This window comes from Carassius gibelio, chromosome B3, assembly GCF_023724105.1.
Source record: "Carassius gibelio isolate Cgi1373 ecotype wild population from Czech Republic chromosome B3, carGib1.2-hapl.c, whole genome shotgun sequence".
Classification (NCBI taxonomy): domain Eukaryota; kingdom Metazoa; phylum Chordata; class Actinopteri; order Cypriniformes; family Cyprinidae; genus Carassius; species Carassius gibelio.
In genome coordinates, this window is record NC_068398.1 from 26,157,918 (window position 1) to 26,171,640 (window position 13,723).

The 13,723-nt window shown below is 36.9% G+C and overlaps 1 protein-coding gene across 2 annotated transcripts in view; it reads left to right on the plus strand.

Annotated features, from left to right (window-relative positions):
- The window catches only part of LOC127953011 (E3 ubiquitin-protein ligase SMURF2), a 53,455-nt gene that overhangs the window by 2,543 nt on the left and 37,189 nt on the right, over positions 1 to 13,723 (plus strand). The gene's annotated exons all lie outside the window — the stretch shown is intronic.

Below are 13,723 nucleotides of genomic sequence, written 5' to 3' on the forward strand. Positions count from 1 at the left end.
GAAACAGTTTTCACTTGGTAATTCCTATTACGTTTCATTGTAACTGTTTGTGAGACTTTGAATTATTTTAAAGTAGAAAAGCTGAAAAGTTATTTTCTTATAAAACATACTCTGATAACAACTTTGAACAACTTTTTTATTTTTATATTAAATGCATACAGCTTTTTTATGTCCAGTGCAAGCCGTTTAACTGAGGACAAATCACTATAAAGCACAACCTTTCCAGGCTAAATGCTTTCATGGAGTATTATTTCTGGATTGTTGTGAAAACCTGTTCAATTTGTGATTCCTGAGCCCACTTTTACGTATGTCCACTTCCTAGTGATCTTACACCCTTCATTACCTTCTACAATATTTTCATTATACCTTCTTAAAAGGATCGTTGACCCAGAAATCAAAATTAATTTATTCACCCTCAGGTCTTTCGAAAACCTGTATTTTTTCTTTTGTAAAACGTAAAAGAAGAATAACAAGCTCCAAAAACACAAATCAAGTCCCCATAGCGCACTAGGTCTGCATGATAAATTGCATGTGATTGCCATGTGCATCTGGTCAGCAACACTGACAAGCTACGCAATATCAAATTATAAGCATATTCATGTTGCTCATTAAAACAACATCTTTTCTCATAATAAAAATATGTTTTCTTGTGAAAACAACATGCTAAGCTCGCTCCCGTAGTGTACCATATATCTACAATAACGGGAAGACATAGACAAGTATGTGTGAGAATTATGTCATTTTAACGAAGTACAGTTTAGCAAGTTAGTTTCTGCTGACTGAATCATGTTGGAGGTTAAGAGGAGCTCATGCTTTCTGAACCCATCTTGGTCTTGTTATTGCAAGCAGATGACTACATTTGTGCTGTAATCCTCGAAGTCACTTTTATTTAGTTTGATGCAAACAGCTAAACAAACACGAGTGGACGTTCAGACATATGACAGTGGCCATGTTTAATGTTCCTCCAGGATCAGCACTTCGGCAGATTCCAAGTCTTTCCACTGGTTGCGAGCAGCCAAATGAAATATTTAAGTTTGCGCTGTGTCTGATGGAATGAGGTAGAGAGGAGAGGACGATTCGAGCTGTAGACCTATGTTTACTGCAGTAGACTACTGTTCAGTGTCTGTTTCTGATGCTAATAAGCTGATATCATTGCTTGGTATGTAATTAATAAATGTGCAAGGATCATGCATACGATTCTTGGTATGACTCAAGCAAGATGTAATGGCGGTGCAGGGCTTTGCAGACTCGGGCCGTTTTGTGGTGGCAAGTGTCATCTGTGGAATGCAAATTCACTGAGGAAATCAAAGGACTCCCCTAACTCTTTAAAAAAGATTTCTTGTGTGGATTGATAGAGATTCTTCATTAATGTTTTTTTTTTAGGTCTAGTTCACTTTTAGTGCCACGCTCCTTTGGAGTAACCTTGGGTTCAGTGTCTTGCTCCATGATGGTAGACCAGGTTCCTAATCTGAGGATATCATTACATGTACTTGTTATTGCAACATTTGCATTTGCTAACTGGTTACTTGACATTTAGCTGCTGACAGTAAGCGTGAATCTAACAAAGCCCGTCTAGATTAAGTCTATATGTAATTACAAAGTCTAATGAAAAAAATTAAAAAATTATATATATTGTCTTGCACAAAGAAATGAAGCTTGTTTTAAATCCTTTACAGAATTTTGCTATTGCTTTCTCATTATTTTAGTGAATAAAAATTAGAGAGGATAGATTGGTCCTGAAATATTATAAATTTTGATGTTATTGGATTATTAAATGTGGCTTTCAAATATAATGTCAAATGATCATTATTACCTGTTTTGTCCTCAGAAAACTGCAAAAAAAAAAGTACATTTAATTAGTGCTATCAATAGTGGTGTTGATATCTGTGTTTTGTCCATGTTGAAAACAAATTAAATGGGATCACTCATTCCTATTTTTTTAAAAATCATTACTGCAGTACATAAAAATATTATTATTTATATTTTTGTCATACATCTTTAAGTCTTGTTTTACCATTTATTGTGGTTTAAAAATACTGTGTAATATTTAGGATCTAATGAAAAATTCACCATTTAAATCACTATGGGAATTACACTGTAAAAATGTCATTTTGTGAATGCATGTAAGAGGAATTTGTGGGGAACGTGTTTATTTGACATGAAAATTATTTTAAAATATGAAAATCGCAATGGTCTTAAATGCAAAATAGGTGCTTATTCAAATTTAGCTTTATTTTTACCAAATTCTGTTTTCATAAATTTTCTGGTTTCCATTTTAATTTTTTTATTTGTTTGTTTGTTTTCTCCTTCCAGAAATACTGTGTTGTGTATTAAGTTTTCTGGTAAATAAATTCTGGAAAATATTTTTTTCTGGTAAATATTCAGCAAAAATAATATTTTAATAACAATGTTATTATTACTAGTAGTATTATCATTTCATTAAGTAATATATTTATATTACTGTTTCTTCAGGTTAAACCAAACTTATATTTGACGGGTTGCTGTGAAGAGCTTTAAGTTTTTGTTTGTTTATGATATGACGATAGTTTTTCTCACAAGAAATGGTAAAAGCTCGTGAAGTGTCTCTCAGAGCAGTTATAGGGATCGTTCACGCTTCAGTATGTGTGTAGTAAACGAAACGGTGCATTTGAGCAGAGGAGTGCAGAATATGCAGCAATCTTATTTAAATAGTCTTTTGGGGCTTGATATTCTCTATTATTCCATATCACATTTAGATTTAAATGTACTGACCTGCTTCTGATTTATTCATCCAGAATTTGCCAAATTCCATGACATTGTGCGTTATACTGTAAATGTCACTTTTTTGACTGGATTCCATGATTCCATCCACATTTTGTGCATGGCAAAAATCATAGAGCCCTAACAACATTTGTTTTTCTCATGTTTCTATCAGAAATACGTCATATTGCTGGAGTAAATTGGGTTATGTTAACTGTAAGCACACAGTGTAATCTTAGTTCAGAGCTGGGGTTCAAACATTGACTTTAGTTGAGAAAATTCAGAGTAGAGTGTTTATTTGTCGGCATTAGACTGTTGTCCTTGTCTAATTGTGATGTAATAGTTAATAGTATGCTGTGGAAGTCTCTTCATCTGTGTCTCCAGACAGAAAGGCTGGTAAAAACACCATGTTTAGCTGCATATGGCTGTCGACTCAGCTGCCAAATTTCCAAATTGCATTCTAGCGGAGAGTTTAAACGGGGGGGGCAACAAATCGAAAGCAGGTGAAAAGAAAGTGCAATTATTGCACGCCATTTGTAAACGTTTTTTTTCTCCGACTGAGAGCCCTCAAATGATTGAAATTGTTCCACCAATTAATAGACTGAGACTGGATTTCCTGTTGGTTCAGCTGCTCTGCTGCTAGGCAAAGGCAGAGACGGTTATGCTTACAAGCCATTGCATCTGAACTGCAACGGTCAGATAAGCTGGACATCTGCGACAGAGACGCAGACACAGTGTTTAAATAAGAACCAACTGCACTGGCCGCTGTGTTGTGCAATCATTCAGACCAGATGTGAAGATGTTAGAAGCGTTCAGGTTTGTTTTTCACGTCTCTGAGCAATAATGCTGTGTGTTCCTTTTTTTTTTTTTTTTAACCTTGATTGACCAGATTTGACTTGGGGAAATGTGATCCAGGATCAGGAACTGGTTTGTGGTCCGATGCCAGCTGAGACAAGTCTGCGTATGACTTCCACCGCATGTCTGGCTGAAAACAAAAACATTTGGCTAGACGTTCCTCATTAGCACTCTGTAATTCTGTAGATCAGGAACAGCTTTCAAGACATTTCTCACGGTTTTGTGGTCTCAGGCGGCCGATTTTTAATAGTAAACATTTGGGTGTATAACGTATATATCTGCGCACTGGGCCTGGTTTTTGGTACAGGCTATAGGCCTCAATTTCTTCACTTTTCTTTCTCTTTTTGCTGTCTCTCCCTGGTTGTTTGTGTCAGTATTATGGAGGAAAGCAAGTCCAGCTTGTGGAGAAAGATTTAATTCACTTTATTTTATAATAAGCTATATCTTGTTTTAGCTCATTTGTTTATGTACATTATAGGGTAACACTGTAGAATAATGGACCATTAGTTAATGTTAGTTAATTCATTAAATAACATGAACAAACAATGAAAAATACATTTATTAACGTATTTATTCTCTTATTCTCTTTGTTAATGTTAGTTAATGAAAATACAGTTATTCATTGTTAGTTCCTGCTAATTCACAGTGTATTAACTAATGTTAACAAGCACAACTTTTGATTTGAATAATGCATTAGTAAATGTTGAAATTAACATCAACTAAGATTAATAAATGCTGTAGAAGGGTTGTTCTTGCATAAATCATGTTAACTAAAGTAGGTAACTAAAATTAACTAATGGACCATTATTCTAAAGTGTTACCCATTAAAGGATGTATTCTAAAGTGGAAAAAAATATTTTAATTGCCAAAATGCCAAATTCAGTCTGCGGATGACAAAACTGTCCTGCAGCAACCCAGTTCAATCCTACTTTGAATTTTTAAAGGTTGTTAATGAAAATAAAATAATTAAACTTTTTGGAGTTAACAGAATTAGATATTATATTCTGTTTTAGGCTTATTTTCGTATTATCTTTGGATTTTTTTACCTTTGTAAAGGTAAATTTTGCCAGCCAATAGTAGCAAGGGTTTCTCTCTTTGTTATTGATAAATATTCCTTTAACTTTCAATTTTGATTGTGTATGTTTAATCTAAAAGCCTCTTATGAATGAAATAATAAATGTGCTTCCTTTTAATTTTACCTCACTTTTGGTCATTAAAGCCGCAGAATCATGTTTTCTGGACTTTAGTAGGTCCAGAAAAGCAGGTGTCCGGCCCTCGATCTAATGCGAGTGTAAGACCCGTGCTTTAAACCATGATGTCATGAAATGTCATGCCGACCCATGTAAGCACACTTAATCTAATTGCCCGTGTTTGACAGCAGAGTTGTGACCTCTGCCTGATCTCCTATTTTAACAATTGGCCGATTCTGATACCGATATTGGTCAGTTGCATAAAGCAGGGGTTATAATGTTTTATAAAATAAAATTGATCAGTTCACTCTGAGCAGAATTGTTATTTGTGTCGGTTCCTGCATTCTTCTTTATTACATAGTTTGTATGCATAGGCCTATATATTCCTTTTTATGTAGCCTATAGTTTTATTCCATTTTCTCTGTTCACAGAAACTCCTTCAAAAGTATTTAATTATTTTGCCAAGAGAAAAACATTGGATTATGTAACAGACATGCAACTCGTTGTCTCCATGCAGTTAATTAATAAACCATCGATATCGGCCCTTTTCATGCTATTTCTGATATGACAATGGCTTAAAAATATTCAAAAATCGGTGGCCGATATATCAGTGCATCCCTGCTGCTCACCTCAACAAGCATAAATGTCTGTTTCTCGCCTTGTATTAAGACCTACAGCTGTGTTGGGGGTCACATTATTGATTTGTCTGATAATATTGGCCTGATTTCCTGTTTCAAACTTCGGGGATTTCAATTTTAAATTGTATTGGATATTAAGACTCGATTTAGAGGACATGTCATGATTTAAGTTTCTTTTCTTGCCCCATTTACAAATTGTACTTTTTGCTTTGGGAATAATTTGCCAATTGTTTCCTTTAAGGACAGTATAATTCCTTTTTTTTGTGTAATTCTGGGGTGATGTAGATTTAATCTAGACAGGTTTCTGATAAAAGTTCCTCCCATCTTATCAGTAGCTAAATGTCAAGTAAGTCATGTAAATATGGTTGTTTAGTTATATGTCTGTTAAATTTTGCTAGATTTGCTCTTAGAACAAAAATGTATTTGCCAATGGACTATAAAATTATATAAAGATGTTCTTTGAAAGCAATGTCTTATACAGGTTTCCAAGTCAGTTTATCTTGTTTTAAGATATTTTTTACTTGAAAACAAGACAAAAATACTGCTGAAGGAATTATGATTATTTACCAATGCTCACAGTTTAAAATAGCCAAATATTGGTGGTTTATGGTCCATATGATGTTCTTCTACTGGTCTTTCATTGGATTCACTGGTTCTTGTGTGGTTATTTACCAATGCTCACAGTTTAAAATAGCCAAATATTGGTGGTTTATGGTCCATATGATGTTCTTCTACTGGTCTTTCATTGGATTCACTGGTTCTTGTGTGGTTATTTACCAATGCTCACAGTTTAAAATAGACAAATATTGGTCATTTGCGGTCGATTCGATGTTCTTCTACTGGTCTTTCATTGGATTCAGTGGATCTTTAAGACCAGTGCTGTTTATAGTAGTGGACACTGATGGATTGTTAGGAAAATTAACTCCGCTCAACTACATGCTGTTTATGGGTGATTCAGATGGGAACGTACTGCTGTGTTGATCAGATAGAGGCAATTAATGGTTTACAGTTGGAAAAGCAAGCCAGGGTTGCTCTCTAGTGGGAATTAAATTGATTAATGTCGGTAGACTAAAATACATGTCTTCATTTGACAAAGGGTAGATTTTACTAAACGTTCCCCGCTGGACAATCCAACTATTTTTTGTGTGCGTGTGAAATGAAGAAACGCCAAGTAGCACATTGAATTAAATGTCAAATTTGGAAAGTTTCTTCTGAAATGTATCCCAGTAATCAGTTTTATTAAGTCATTTTTTCGCAATGTAGTTGCTTTATAATATGCAAGTTGTTTTCTGTTCTAGCTTTTTTAGATTTTTAAATTGATTATTTGTGTTCATAATTCATATTTTCATAATCTTTACAATCTCATTTTTCTGCTCTGTTGAACTTCTCACTTCAGCAGCGCCTGAGCAGATGAGACGTGAAGCATCTACTCAGAGGTAAACTCGGGGTCGGTCTGCAGAGCCACACACAGCGGAGGTCCCTTTCAAGAACAGATCTTAATGTTTACCTGTAGCAGCTCCAAGTGCACCTAGGCAGTTGTCCAGACTTCCTGAGGTCTGCGTTGTTTAGTCTGAGCCCACTACCCCAGACCTTCCTCCACCGGTTCACCACGTCTGCTCATAGTGGTTTTTCCTTTTTGTTGAAGTGTTGAAGGTCTGGGTTATATGGCCCGGATCTGTGGGTTTCCCCTTCACATCTTGTAGCCATGTATCTCAGGAGAAGAGATAGTCCAGTGTCTTCTCATTGTTGTGGTGGATATTGTCTCCAAAGCAGTTTGTTTTCATTAATACTATATCGGCAGCCAGAGGGCATTGCTGTTGCTTGGGTAAAGGATTAAGTGTTCAATTTGATGAACTCTCCCTGCTGTGATTAGATGAAACATCTTATATACCTTCATTAATTTGGGTCATCATAAGGTAACTTAAACTTTATTCAACCTGAGTGTGAACAATCGAGCAGATATTTGTTTTTCAGGTTTTCTTGTGTACTCCTCCCAAAATGTTTTGGTTCATTAAAATCTTGTTCCTGGAGGTTTCGCTTCAACTAAAGTGTAAATGTTACCCTTTTAAACAATCTGTGGGTTTATTTTTTTTACAGAAAGCAACCACATGCTTGTCAATTATGATTTGTTTATGATTTGAAGCTGGAGCAATGGTAACTTTTAAGTTTTATTGATCATGCAGACTTTTCATGTTTTTAAAATGCTTGATCAAATGCAATGTAGTTGGATTTGGTTTTCTTTTAGTGATTCTTTGTCCACACACACATTACTCTCCTTCATGAAACAATCTTTTTGAGTGATTCACGTAAAGAAGATGGTTCTTTTTAATGAATCGGACTGCATTTGTTGCACAGTATATATTTGATTCATTAAAAAGAGGCAGCTCATGTGCTTATTGAATTGTTTGCTAGACAAAAATGGTTCGTAAGATTAATTTTTTCATGAACTGCGCTACATGTTTTTCATTCACTAAACAGAACTGGTTCGTAGGACTCGTTTGTTCATGAGTCAAACTCGGATTGTGCTTTTCATTTTGTCAGCTCAGTTGAAAACATGGTCATTTATCTTGTCACATTCAATTCAAATTGCAGACTTACATTTATGACTAAAATGACTTTTAAATGATTCATTTATTTTTGCAGTGGTGATTCAGAAGCATTGCAGGAAGGTTATATTGTTGAAGCCAACCTATTTGTGACTGTAATTTCTACAGTTAAACCACATTTTAAAGTGTGTTTCTTAATTTTTGTCACTTGATCGGTGAATTATAGTTCCGATTGACTTTTGAAGGTGAATGCCCTTGATTCAGATACTTTTCCACCAGGTGAATTATTTACTATGAATGTTCTCCTTTAAGCAAGATTTTGGTATCGGCATTGGCCAATCCCTTGATGTGCAACCTAAAAGAAATGATTCACAGTCTGAGATGGAAACCACAGAGGAATTCTGGGATAGCCACTGATGATCCTTAAGTCTCTTGTGTTTTCTTTCAGTCTTATGTGGTGTTCAGTTCATGACTAAGTGGTCTCTCAGACCTCTGACTAAGAGATTGACCTTTGTAAAGAAGGCGGTGGAAAATGGATTCAGGACTCCAGTCCAATCCGATAATGTCTTTGCGCCTCCTGTAGCACTTATGGTAGCAGTATCTTGATTGGTCACAGAGTTCTCCGTTGATAAGCGCACATCTTGACTCAGATGTGAGCTTGGTCAAACAGGATGCCAAGATGCGGCCCTAATGAATGAGATACCAATCAGGTGAGTGAGAAAGTTCAACTAAAACCTTCCTTACTCATGAAAATCACGAAAGGAGGGAATCCGGAGAGTGCGGTAGCAGGAAGCGAATCTGAGATTACACCTCGCTCTCCACTTACAAGACGACATCTCCACCCTTCTCTCCTTTCCTACGTCGTCTTTCCCGTACAGTTTTAAGAAGGAAGGAGTGGCGGAGAGAAAGGAAGCCTTTTGTTTACAGACGAACAATGCTGTGAACAAGAGCGTGCAGCCCTATAACTGGAGACAAAACATGGCTGCAGACGGGCAGGGCAAGGTTGGGCCGGTCCGCAGATAATGTGAGGGGAAGCGGTGTGAGAGAGAGAGAAACGAGGAGGAAGGAGGCCTGCATTCCAGTCAGATGCCTCAGCCTGTTTGAGTGAATGGATTATACATTCAGCAAGTCAAGGATGAACTCATGAGCAGACCTTTCAGTGAGGCACACTTTCAGTCAGACAACCATTTTGTTCCACCACAAAAGACCCCATGAAAACACAATAAGAGCTTTGTGGCTTTTGGCCCATGTTTGTTAGCTGTATGCTAGGGACACACACAACGATATAGGCCACATATTATATTACATACATGCATACATGAGGGTTATTGTTTCATCTCGAGTTTATTATATCCCAAAGCATTAATTATCTGAACAGTGTTTGGTTTTTCAGCGCCTTTTCTCTCACATCCCCACTTCCTCTCCAGTATTGTGTACCATGATGCAGCTTTTCCATTATTTAACCACTAACCCCATTTTTGTCAACCCCCAATTTTTCCCACAATTCCTCGTGTCCTTTCCCATCCATCAAAGTTCTTTGGGGAAAGACTTCTTTCCAGTCCATTGGTGGTTGATGACCTGTCACCATCATGTTTTTTTTGTTATTGTTTCCGAGCTATTTGAATGGAAATTAGACTAGAGTTTAATGTTTTAGGTATTATTAGATGCCGTCATACTGTGGTAGACAAAGAAATACATATATTAAGTCTTCCATTTTATTTTATTTTTTTGCTCTCTGTTGGAGACAGTCCGTCTTTTTTTGCCCTGTAGTTGAACGTCAATTGATGGAAGAGTGGTTTTCATCAAACAGACGTTAAGGACAATCTTACATCACACTAAACCAGTTGAGATTGTTAGTAGTTGAGCTTTGTAAACCTTTGGGGAACACTTCTCAAAGGAAAGATGGGATTTGGTGGATTGTAGTATGGTGAATTCTCTTCACAGACGCCTGGGAATCGGGATTAGCCGAGAACAATGACCATTGTGCCATAGCTGGCATTTTGACGGTGTACAAAAGTGTTTTTGACAGCTAATATTTGTCTTTTTGCTCAAGCGACAGGTCCAATCATATCCACTTCACCTCTCCTATTTTGTTCTCTCTTGTTTTTGTACATGTATTCATGGAAAGCATGACACAAGACTCCCAGCATGACCAGTAAAATACTGATGTGCTGCCCTGTACATATGATCTGCTACATTGTCTTCTTTTTTCGAAGAAAGACGTGATCGACTTGTCAGGAAATTGTCTAGTCAATCATGAGGCGTCTACTGCACCAGACACGTAGAGTGATAGTATCTAAACTTCAATGCTATTTTGAGCTCCTTGGTATCTGGGTTAAAGTCAAAACTGTGGAGTACGTCCTGTTTTTCAGTTGTGTTTAAATAGTTTAGACGAGGAGGTACATCGAGAGTTTCTCTCTCGCACCATGATGGTTACGTATCTAGACTGCCTTTTTGGTTTTGCTGTCACGTGTGGGATTCGATAAATTGGTTTTCCCTCTCACATTTGGTTTTGTCTCTTATTAAGACTTCTTGAAAGATGATAAAACAAAAAAGCAGTCCTTTCACCACTTAAAGAGTCTGTGTGTGATTCAGAGAGCAAGAATGCATGAACGTGACACAGAAAAAGAAAAGCAGAATGGAAGAAAAGGGCCACGTGTCATGGGAATGATAATGTATGCATCCTGTAGAGCTGGAAGCTCATCTTCTGTGGGAACGAAGCCCTTTAGAAAGTCCTTACTTTTCCAGAAGTCCTTCGAGACCTTCACAGCTCTTGTGCGCCTCAGCTATTTTCACACCGCTTCTCGACATAGATCCGTGCATATTTGTTTCTTCATTTAATCAATGCTTTCTGGGGGTTTTTCTCACTCTCTCTGTGTCTCTCCATTAAGCTCTGCTGATCACATTGCAGTCCTATCTTTATCTTCCAGCTAGTGTTGTTACAGTACCAGGTTTTTTTAAGGACCGGTGGTACAGAGTATTGTATATATGCTGAATTTGCATATATGCCAACACAAATTGAGTGCAAGGCATTTTTTAATTAGCGTTTTTGTGTTTTGCTTTGGTACTGAAACTGGTACAGAGAACCGTGACAATACTACCTCCATTCTTCCATTCTTAAGGCAAAGAAGGTGTTTGTGATGGACACAGATGCCTGTCGACGCTGCTTTGTTGGGCTCTTCCAGACTCCTTGATAAGGGCAGAGCGACGGGTGCTGGTTCTGACCATGTTACTTGCTTTTCCTGGTATCAGACTGCTCTCTGCCACCCACAGGACACTACTATTTGTTTCCACGGCCTAAATGAGCTACTATCTTGCCCTCTGGAGCTAAACACACACACACACAAAGCCACACACAGTTGGACCAAGGAGAACAAACAGAGCTGTCTGACTCCTGCCAAGTTGAAAATGCATATGAAAATGGCTTGTTTGTCTTATTCAGGGAGTCAGTTACATCGAGTAACTTAATCTAAGAGCTCTGGGAAACCAGAAACTGCAGCTCAATTTTATCACTGCATGTTAGCTCTTTACAATGTTCTGTGATACATTCCATGCATATATTAATTGACAATTATTTTTAGATTTTTTTTTTATTTTTTTATATATATATAATTTTTGGCCTTTTTAATGGTGTTTGGTAAGGCAAGCGTCACTATAACTGTTGCTCCATGTATTATACTTAAACAAAAAATCTGTTACTTAATAATAAACATTTTAATTTTTAATTCATGTTTGTTTATTTATTAATATTATTTTGTACAATTTAAAATGTTAAAACTCAGTTATTGTATATAAAAATGTATTGAACTTAATAATAAAGTAATGAATGCTTTAACTCGTGTTGACAAACTGAACCTTATTGTTAAGTGTCATTGAATTTTCTTTGAAATATTTCAAATTTTGTTCAGTTTGTCTATAAAGTAGCTTATCCTGTTTTTGCAAATCATTGAAGAATCACGTAAATTCATAAGTCTGAAGTTATAATCAGATTTTGTTGCAAACCTGAATAAAGTTACATTAACACTTTAAAAAACCCTTTATGTTTAATGCATTATAAAACTGGTTTTAATGCAATAATTATGCCTTGTAAGGCATCTTTTGAAAATGTTAATTGGGAAATGTAACGACTTAGAAACAACACATTTTATGTGTACATTTAGCATGTTTTGATATGGTAGCTTATAATTATTTTATTATTATTTTCATTTTGGGAACTTTTGTGGAATCTTCCATGGATTTTTTTTTTTTTTTTAATGCTCAATTTAATTTGTACCTTTAAAAAAAAAAAATTGTTCAGGCACTGTATTAAAACTCTAAAGCTTTACAGCATTCCTTTCTTTGTGTCCGACTCTCAGTAGGCAAAGCATTGCTGTCAAGCGTTCTGTGTCTTTGGTTTCGAGTAACTGATGTTATCTGATGCACTAAACCAGTGCCACAAATTTCCCGAGTGTCACAGAAACCAGTCAGCCCTTTTTTTAGTTTACTCTTAAGACAGGAGGCAGATAAACATTGACAGAATCCAAGGCAGGTTTTTATCTGCAGTTTGCTGCCAGTACAGCGCTGTCGTGTTTATTTACGCATTGTTTTACGTCTGATTAATTGATAAGTGTGTGTTAGTGGTCGTGAATCACTCCATTCACAAATGAACATCTGTGGCATGGCAGATGCTGCTGCTCGGAGGACAGATGCATCAGAATTTCACTTTGCGAGTGATTCACAGCCAGACTGATGAAACTCATACATAGGAATGAAGATTGGTTGCATTACACGATGCCAGTTCACTAGATCTCACAAAAATATTGATCTGTCACTGCAGACCATGAGGAACGGTGCTTTATGAACTAGTACTGTGACTTTCTCAGCTGCAGGATTGGTGTGTTTCATTAAAGGGGGGGTGAAATGGTCGTTTTCACTCAATATCCTGTTAATCTTGAGTACCTATAGAGTAGTACTGCATCCTTCATAACTCCAAAAAGTCTTTAGTTTTATTATATTCATAAGAGAAAGATAGTCTGTACTGATTTTTCCTGGGAAAACACGAGCGGCTGGAGGCGTGACGTGTGGGCGGAGCTAAAGAATCACGAGCGCCAGTAGGCTTCTGCGTTGAGAGCATGTGGAAACTGTGACATTACCGTGAGGAAAAAAACATCCAAAACAAACCATGGCTAACAGTCAGATTCAGCGTATATTTATGATCCAGAATCAGATCCCGAGGCTGAAACTGAACGAGAGCAGCAGCAGCAACGACTCGCTCCGAGCGGGGCTCGAACCCGGGTCTCGGCATGGGAGGGGACGCACTAACAAGAAGGCAGAGATATTTGAAGCAGTTTTACTCACCGCCTGCGGTTCCAACACACGATCGTGACCCTTTTTCCTTGGGATTGCATCATCCTTAAGAAATAAACGATGTGCAAATCCGTCGTCAAACTGGCCCTTGTTTGTAAAACAAGCATCTTCGAAATGCAGGGAACAAACACAAACACTTGCACAACTCCGTTGATGCTCTGTAAAAATAAACTCCATCCACTGGTCCCATAATGCTGTTTCTCTTTTGGTAATCTGTGCAGAAACTTTAAAAAAAAAAGTTAAAGTCCATCTCCTGTTTTCCTCACATCAGAATCCACCAACATATTTAGAACAGTTTGGATTTGTAAACGGGGCTTAATCTGTACATATTTCTCTCCTGATTCAGTCACGATGAGTGTTTTACTGGAGAGAGTAATCTACAGTTTGGAGTTAAAAATGCCTTGATGAT